This window comes from Delphinus delphis, chromosome 1, assembly GCF_949987515.2.
Source record: "Delphinus delphis chromosome 1, mDelDel1.2, whole genome shotgun sequence".
NCBI lineage: Eukaryota > Metazoa > Chordata > Mammalia > Artiodactyla > Delphinidae > Delphinus > Delphinus delphis.
The window spans coordinates 20272994-20280719 of NC_082683.1; the positions used below are offsets into that span (position 1 = coordinate 20272994).

General features: G+C 46.9%; 1 long non-coding RNA gene across 1 annotated transcript; it reads left to right on the forward strand.

The window, feature by feature from the left end:
* Positions 1 to 5722: 5722 nt before the first annotated feature.
* On the forward strand, positions 5723 to 7195 carry LOC132416437 (uncharacterized). Its single transcript, XR_009517602.1, has 3 exons — positions 5723 to 5838; positions 6413 to 6445; positions 6993 to 7195. It is a non-coding gene; the product is annotated as an uncharacterized lncRNA (long non-coding RNA).
* Positions 7196 to 7726: the final 531 nt, after the last annotated feature.

Here is a 7726-nt window from a genome sequence, read left to right on the forward strand (position 1 = left end):
TGGCAGAAAAGGGCTGCCTCACAACTCTCAAGCTTTATACCGCCTCCTTTCAGGCTCAGTTCCTGGGAAAGTGGTTCTGAGTGGATCAGCTAAGTCCAGGAATCAGGGTCCCCCAGTGCAATCATGGCAGAGGGGTCTCACCTCCCGCTGGGGAGAGTCTTCGTTTAAGCGAGTTGTTATGGGTTGGGCTAATATCCCCACAGTGTTTCCTCCACCCAGATTAGAATGCGTACCCTTGCCCATGGCGTCATCCCAGGAGCCTCAGGAGGCCTCTGCCCTGGCTCTTGTCCTCCTGCAGAACTATCCAGGGTGTTGGTGGCCCTGCACTGCCAGCTGCAGGAAATTGAGGTGGTCCTGAGCAGCTGCTTCCTGAAGACTCGCCACTGGATCCTGGAAGAAGGTGCCTTTTCAGGATGCTCCAGTGTCAGTAAGACAGAGGAGGATCTTAGTGTCCAGGTCTTCACAATGGAGAAGAAGGAGGGTACCTGTGGACTTCGCCTTTCTGTGAGCAATCTGGGAGGGGCCCTTTGATAGGAAGTTGGGCTGTATGTGTGTTTTGGGGGTGGGACTGGGAAATGAATGATTGGGCACCAGTTGCGACTTTATTTCCATTTAACCGAAGAATAATTATCTGGAATGGAGTCCAGTCTTGGCAGTCAGACCAGTCTTTTTGGGGAAGAGACCACGTTGTCCCCCATCAGATTGGGAATGCCTTTATAAATGGTGCCATGATTGATGGACTGGGAAATCGGTTTCCAAACTTGTCAGCCACAGAATCCTTTAAAATAATCCTTTAAAATAATAACTACTAATAAAATAATCCTTTAAAATAATAACTACCGCAACCACAACCAATATTTATAAATTTCTTACCGTGTACCATGTGCTGTGGGTCAAATTCTTTTTTACGTGCACTATCTCACTAAATCTTCACAATAATCCTGTGAGGTTCCCATTTTACAGATGAGCAATCTAAGGCTCAGAGAAGTTGAGGGATTTTCCCAAGTCACACAGCTAGTTATTAACAGAGCAGGTTTGTGCTCCTAACTGCTCACTGTGCTGTCACTTCCTTTCCTTGGAAGGGATCTTACATAAAAGCCAAATATAAAAATAAATATATAAAAGCAGGGCAGGTCTGATTGAATGGAGTGGGAGGAAGAGTGCCCTGCTGGGTCAGCTTCCCCCTAGCACATAGGTGGGCTTTAATGCCCCTTCAAAGAGGCTCTGGAGCTCCCCAGGCTCACTTTGAAAACTAGAGTTCATTCTAACGGCAGGGTGGGGTGGGTGATTTAGTTCCTCCAGTGTCTTGTTCTGCCACCCACAGAGTCATGGTTTCTCTTGCCTAAGTCATAGAACAGAATCGGTAGTTTCAACATGTAATAGCTAAGTCTTTGGCTCTGCCCCTAGAATTCTCTATCAGTGTTCTTTTTTTAATAAACTGCTTGATTTATAGCAATAAAACAAATCATTTTGATTCCTTTTTTAAAATCCTATGGAAACAATGAAATACCAAAAAGATATCTGAATCTTGGGATAAGGACCAGGACTTGGCAATTTTAAAAAGCCCCACAGTGATTCTTTTATTTTTTTCCAAGAGATTCTAAAATGCACATTGAAATTTGAGAACCACTGGCACGGAGTTTAAGAACATGGGCTCTGGGATCAGAGAGATGTTGAATTCTGGCTTTGTTAGTTGCTTTGGGCAAATCTTTTAACTTTCTAAGCCTCAGTTTACTGTTCAGGGAATTCCATGGTGGTCCAGTGGTTAGGACTCTGCGCTTTCACTGCTGAGGGCCCGGGTTCAATCCCTGGTCGGGGAACTAAGATCCCGCAAGCCGCATGGCACGGCCAAAAAAAAAAAAACAAACTTCAGTTTACTCTTCTGTAAAATGGGACTAATAACAGAACCCTCCTCAGAGAGTAGTGGTCAGGCCACAGTGCCTGGAATACAACCCACGCTCAGTAAACTTTAGTCATTACTCTTATTTAAATCAACAACTTGAAGCAAATGATGATGGAAGAAAGTGATTCCCCTGGAGATCTGAGAGTAATGGCTGCCTCCCTGTGTCTTCTAGACCAACAACAGCCATGCCCTTTATTCTCTGGAGGCGCAGCTTCTGCAGGTTCACCCTGACTAGACCAATGCTGGTTCCACAATGCTCAACTTCAGCTGCACGTACCCTCTGGTGGTAAATGTCAGCCAGACCCACACCTACCCGGTGGTCTTTTTCCTGTGAGTTCTTTTCTGTCAGCTGCCTCTTGGGCTGGACCCTATGGAGGCTCTCGAGTTCCCACTGCTACCTATAATCCAGGCAAAAGGAGTCAACACCCTCAGGATGTTGCCCCGCCATGCCCACCCATCATAGGTACCTCTTAGATTGAGACTCGGAGTATTACTGGAAGAAAAAGATGTTCTGTGAAGTAATGCATTATGGGTTGTTTATGTAAATTACCTTGAGGTAGGATGGCTCAGATGGCTTCAAGGGTCCTGGGGTCTGGGGATCTGTGATGTGGCCCCTCACTTTTTAGGAGGTCCAGGAGGAAAGTTGGAAGTTTTGCTCCTTCCCTCCCCTAGTTCTCTATGGCTACCAGTGCTCAGTGACCTAGGGTGCAAGGCAGAATGCGAGTGATGCCCCTACCTCTAGGGTTTTGTGGTGAGGGTCTCATTCCCATCCCTCTCCAGATATATCACTATCCGTATTATGGGCACTGGGAACACCATTGTCATCCTGGGCATCTTCACAGACCCTCAGCTCTCATCTCCACTTGAGAACAGACCAGTTTCCCTTGGCAAGCCTCTCTACGTGGTCCTCAGAGCCACAAGTAGTGGCCCAGACAGATTTGCCCTGGTGGCCAATGAGGTCTTTACCAGCACCAGCTTCTCCAGGACAGGTGCTGTTAAGGCCACCTACTACTTTGTGAAGGAGAGGTAAGTACCTGTTGGACTCTGGTAACCTCTTTTCAGTGCCACACTAGCTCTTGGACTGTAGCTTGTGCTGGAGGGTTTTGTACCTATGAGCACAGATCCTGTCACTCTTCTCTGTATCACTGGTACATAGACAGTGGGAGAAAGTAAGTGCTGGGTGAATGTTTGTTGAAAAATATTCACGTATTATTACCATTCCCATTTTTCAGATGAGTAAATTAAGGCGTTGGGAGATTAAGGTCTGTCCAACATTACAGCCAATTAATGATACTCATTCCTTGTATTCTTTCCTCAAACAATTACTGAGGACCTACAGTGATAAAAGTAAAAAAACAAAAACAAAACTAACATTTCAGGGTGCTATACACTACATAATATATTTGACATTTACTCCATGCCTGACCCTGTTCAAATCACTTCACATATATTAACCCACTTAAGCCTCACAACACACTCTACGAGATAGGTATATTTTTGTTCCCATTTTATAGATAGAGAAACTTCACAACTCGAAGTAGGAGATCTTGCTAAGTTCTGGGCCAAGTCCTTACCCTCAACAGCTCATGGTCTAGGGAAGGAGCTGTGTCTCCTGTCTTCTGGTTGTATTTCATTAATATTAACAAGTCTTCGCAGAACACAGTGAATCATTCATTACCTCATTTATACCTGAAAACAACACTGTGAAGTATTATTTCCCCCACTTTAAGGATGAGGGGATTAGAGAGGGTACAGAGTTTAATGACTAGACCAAGGACATAATGCTGGTCTACTCATGCTCCAGAGTCCTGGTTCTGAAATACCTCAAAAACAGTCCTAGCGTGCAATTCTTCCTTTGTCAGGAGGAAAGAGAACCTAGTGATTAAGGGTATGGGAGGGCACTGCAGCCAGGTTGCTACCTGAAGAAACTTGGACAACCTACTTAACTTCTCTGAGCCTCAGTTTCCTCATCTTTAAAAAATAAAAAGACCATCAAGGGGGGAAACTAGAATGGACTTATTGATGGTGAGTTTGATTCCTGGAATAAAGATCACAGGGTAAAAAAGACTAAATGGGCTTCAGGAAGCACAAGAGACAGAGTTCAGAGGTGACTCCCTAATGCCCACAGGAGGTAGCGTCTGTGTGGCTGGTAACTCAGTGGGAAGATAATTTGCTGTCCCTTAGGCTTTTGCATTGGATGTTTTCTCTTCCTGGAACCCTCAACTCCCTGATACCCATATGGCAAATTCTCATCTCCTTAGTCTTTGCTAAAATGGTACCATTTCAATGAAACCTACCCTGTCCATGCTATGTAAAATTGCAACTACCCTGCACTCATCCAGTCTAGATCCCTATTTCTTTCTTCTATCTACTTATCACCTCCTTTCATACTACATTACATGAGATCATTTATTTTTTTTATTAAGTTATTTATTGTCTGTCTCCCCTCACCCACAAGAGAATAGGAGGTTTGGTCTGTTTTGTTCACTCAGTTTTCTAATTCTCCCAAGCACCTAGAACAGGGCCTATGTATAATAAGACTTTCTTTCTGCCCATGGACTCTACACCACAGGTCTATCCAAATACTACCAGTTACAGTGAAAGGGTTACATCTAGGTTATTGTTACCTCAAAAAAAGTCACCATGACAATAACGTGAACAGTTCAAGCCTACCTCCGAATCTCTTAGCTCAGAATTTTCTATGTCTACCAGAGTTTGCCACCAGTAACTAAAGTTTCCTTTTTTAATGTGGAGAAGTTACTGCTAATAAGTGATCACTGATAAGCTATGCCCAGTCAAGAAGCAAACTTTATCGAAGGGGAGAGTCTTAGAAAAACAAACAAACAAGAAAATTAAAGGTCATCTTGTCATGATTTACTACCACCACACCATCAAAATAATAATAGAAGAGGGGAAGGAGAAGAAAGGAAAAGACAGAGGGAGAGAAAATGTGTTAGGGAAAAGAAAAGGAAGGAAGGAAAGAGAAAGAAAGAAAAAAGAGAGGGAGGGAGAGAGAGGGAAGGAAAGAGGGAAAGAGGGAAGGAAGGGAGAGAAAGGAAGGAAGGAAGGAAGGGAGAGAGAGGGAGGGAGGGAGGAAGAAAGGAAGAAAGAGGACGGGGGCAAAACTGTCTTCCTGCTAGCACTGATGTGAGGATGAAATGAAATAATGCATGCAAATTTTCATTATGAGACCCAGCATCTACACCCACAGGACAAGCAAAAAATGGGAAATCAGTGTTTGCCGGGGCTCCTAGCAGTGGGTGACGCTGCCTCTCCCCACAGCTGCCCAGTCAGCAACAGGCTGCTCGTGGGGCCTGCGGGCCAACGGGGCCTCGCTGGAGCTGACGCTGGCCTTCAACCTGTTCCGCTTCTCGACTAAGCGATACGCTCTACCTGCAGAGCCAAGTGACCCTGTGTGACAAGCGGGCGGGACGCCCGTGTCCGCCGGTGAGCAGACAGGCAGCCCTAGAGGCTCCGGGCAGTCGCTGCAGCCTCCGCCGGCCGCAGCTCCGGGTGGCTAGCTGAGGAGCCGGACTCCAAGCAATGCAGTCGGGTGGGGACTAAGGAGGGGCCTGCAGGGACTAAGGAGAGGGGGACCAATAAGGGCCTGACTAAGGAGGGGCCTGGAGGGCGGCGGTGCTGGGGATTGGCCTATCCCTCCGGAGGCGGGGCTGAAGGCGGGGCCGAGGGCGAGGGGCCTGTGGATTGACATAAAGGGCAAGATTTTGGAGACCTCACTGGGGCTACCTGGGCGTCTCGGACAAAGGCCCGCCCAGGCTGGGGCGGGAAGAGACCTCGCTACCCTTCTGTTGTGTCCCTGCAGACCTGTAGTCAGAAGAGTCCGCCTGGGAGGAATCGAGCCTGGGAGATCTCAGCTCGGGAGGGTCTGAAGAGCGGCGCTGGCTGGATGGTGTTCGGGCCCATTAGATCAAGTGGTAACTGGATCATATGGGGGGCCTCCTTGACTCCTCTTCCAGTTTTTCCCACTGACCTGCTCTGAGACCCCGACCCTTCACTGAGCCTCCTTCTACCTGTGTGTCCTCAGACTCCTCCCTCAATTCTAGTCCATGTCCTCCCCAAGCCCATATCCTCCTCGGCTCCTCCTTTGCTCTGGAGAGGTCTCCTCCCCTCACCCGGTCCCGGTTCCATTCTCACTCATTAAGCTTCTCTCCTCCCATTCTCATCTTTCCTGCCACACCAGACCAATCTTCTACCAGTCTGTTTGTCCCTTGTGCCAGTATGCTCTTTGTAAATCCTCCTTGCTGGTCTGAAACCATCTCTCCTTTCTCTCTATTACCTGACAACCTTCCAAAGCTCTGACCCTTGCGGGAAAGCCTATCTTCTTAGTAATTCCATTCTTTAGAGGCAGAAGGTTCATCATCACACCTTTCTGAGTCCCTGCTTCAACAAAGGGTTCTTTTTGCCCAATCTTTCAATGATGGGAGTGTGCTGACCTGGTACTATCAGGATGCCTCCTTAAGCTTAATCTTTCTTCCTTTGTGGTTTCAGAGCCCAGTGCCTCCAGTAGCAGGAGTTTGGCAGGTCGGTACACAGCGATTGCTGTGATAAAGTTCTGATGACTGCGCCAGGGTCTGGGGGTGCACACTGGCTTCTGGAGGGTGCTGGTCTTGGATCTCGTCCCTGCTTAACAGTATGTGACTTGGGAGAGGTCAGTTACCCTAAGTCTCAGCTTCCTCAGCTGTACATGGTAGAGTTGTCATTGTGAGGTTGTTGGTAGTCATAGTTAGACTTTTATCCCTCATTCAGAACCTGAGGCTTTCCAGAAATGATTTAGGGTAGGGGTTGAAATTTCAAGATAGAGGGCCATGAAGATAACAACAAGTGAGAGGGGTTGAGTGGGGTCCACACCGAGATAGAGAGTTCATCTCTGTGTCTCCAACCACCTCCGCCCCCCCCCCCCCAGTCTAACAGAGGAACTGGCACATGGTGAAGTCCCTGGAAGGTTTTGTTGAAAAAATGCATGAATGACTTACAAAACAATCCCCGAAGTGGAGTATCTAAGCCTAAAAAGTTTCCCAGGCTCTCAAAGCCACCTAATTCTGCTTTATAATTTCTTTCTTTCCTGCAGGATCCGGGATGACCATCTTTCTTCTGATGGCAATAGGCTGGATGCTAGGATAAAATCCTGCCCAGATACCTGCCCCAACTCTAGTCCTTAGCCTTTAGTTTAGTTGCCTGAGGCAAAGGTAGGGTGGAGGAAGATTTAGGGAGAGACAAGTAGTCTGTCCTCTTGTTAGGGACCAGAGAGGTTGAGGGTGAAGATGGAATCCATGTGTGACCCAACTACTGTCTGGTTAGGAGTGGGACCACTGAGCCTTGGGCAGTGCTTCCTCATTCCACCTTCCCTTCCCATCTCTGGAACTCTTCCAATGGTGGGATTGGGCAGCTCAATATGATAAGGGGCAGGGCAGAGGGTATGGCAAATAAACAGCAGGGAACTTTCCTACTTTGTCTGACTCCTTTTCTGTGTTATCAGACCACAAAGCTTCAAGGCTTTATGAGAAACAGTGTGTGTGTGTGTGTGTGTGTGTGTGTGTGCATGTGTGCATGTGAGAAGTTGCTTTGTTCTCTATGGTCTCAGTTCTCCCATTTGTAAAACGAAAGAATTTGACCAGATGATCTCTGCTTCAACATGGGGACTCCATGACTCTCATTTTAGGGTAAGTTGTTGGGCCTTGGCCAACTGGTTCCAAATCTCCTTTCTTCTGCAGAATGGGCAAGAGCTATTTAATTTCAGAATTAGGATTAAATGTGTCCATATAATATTGTGCTGACCATTAATTATTTCCAACTTCATTAACT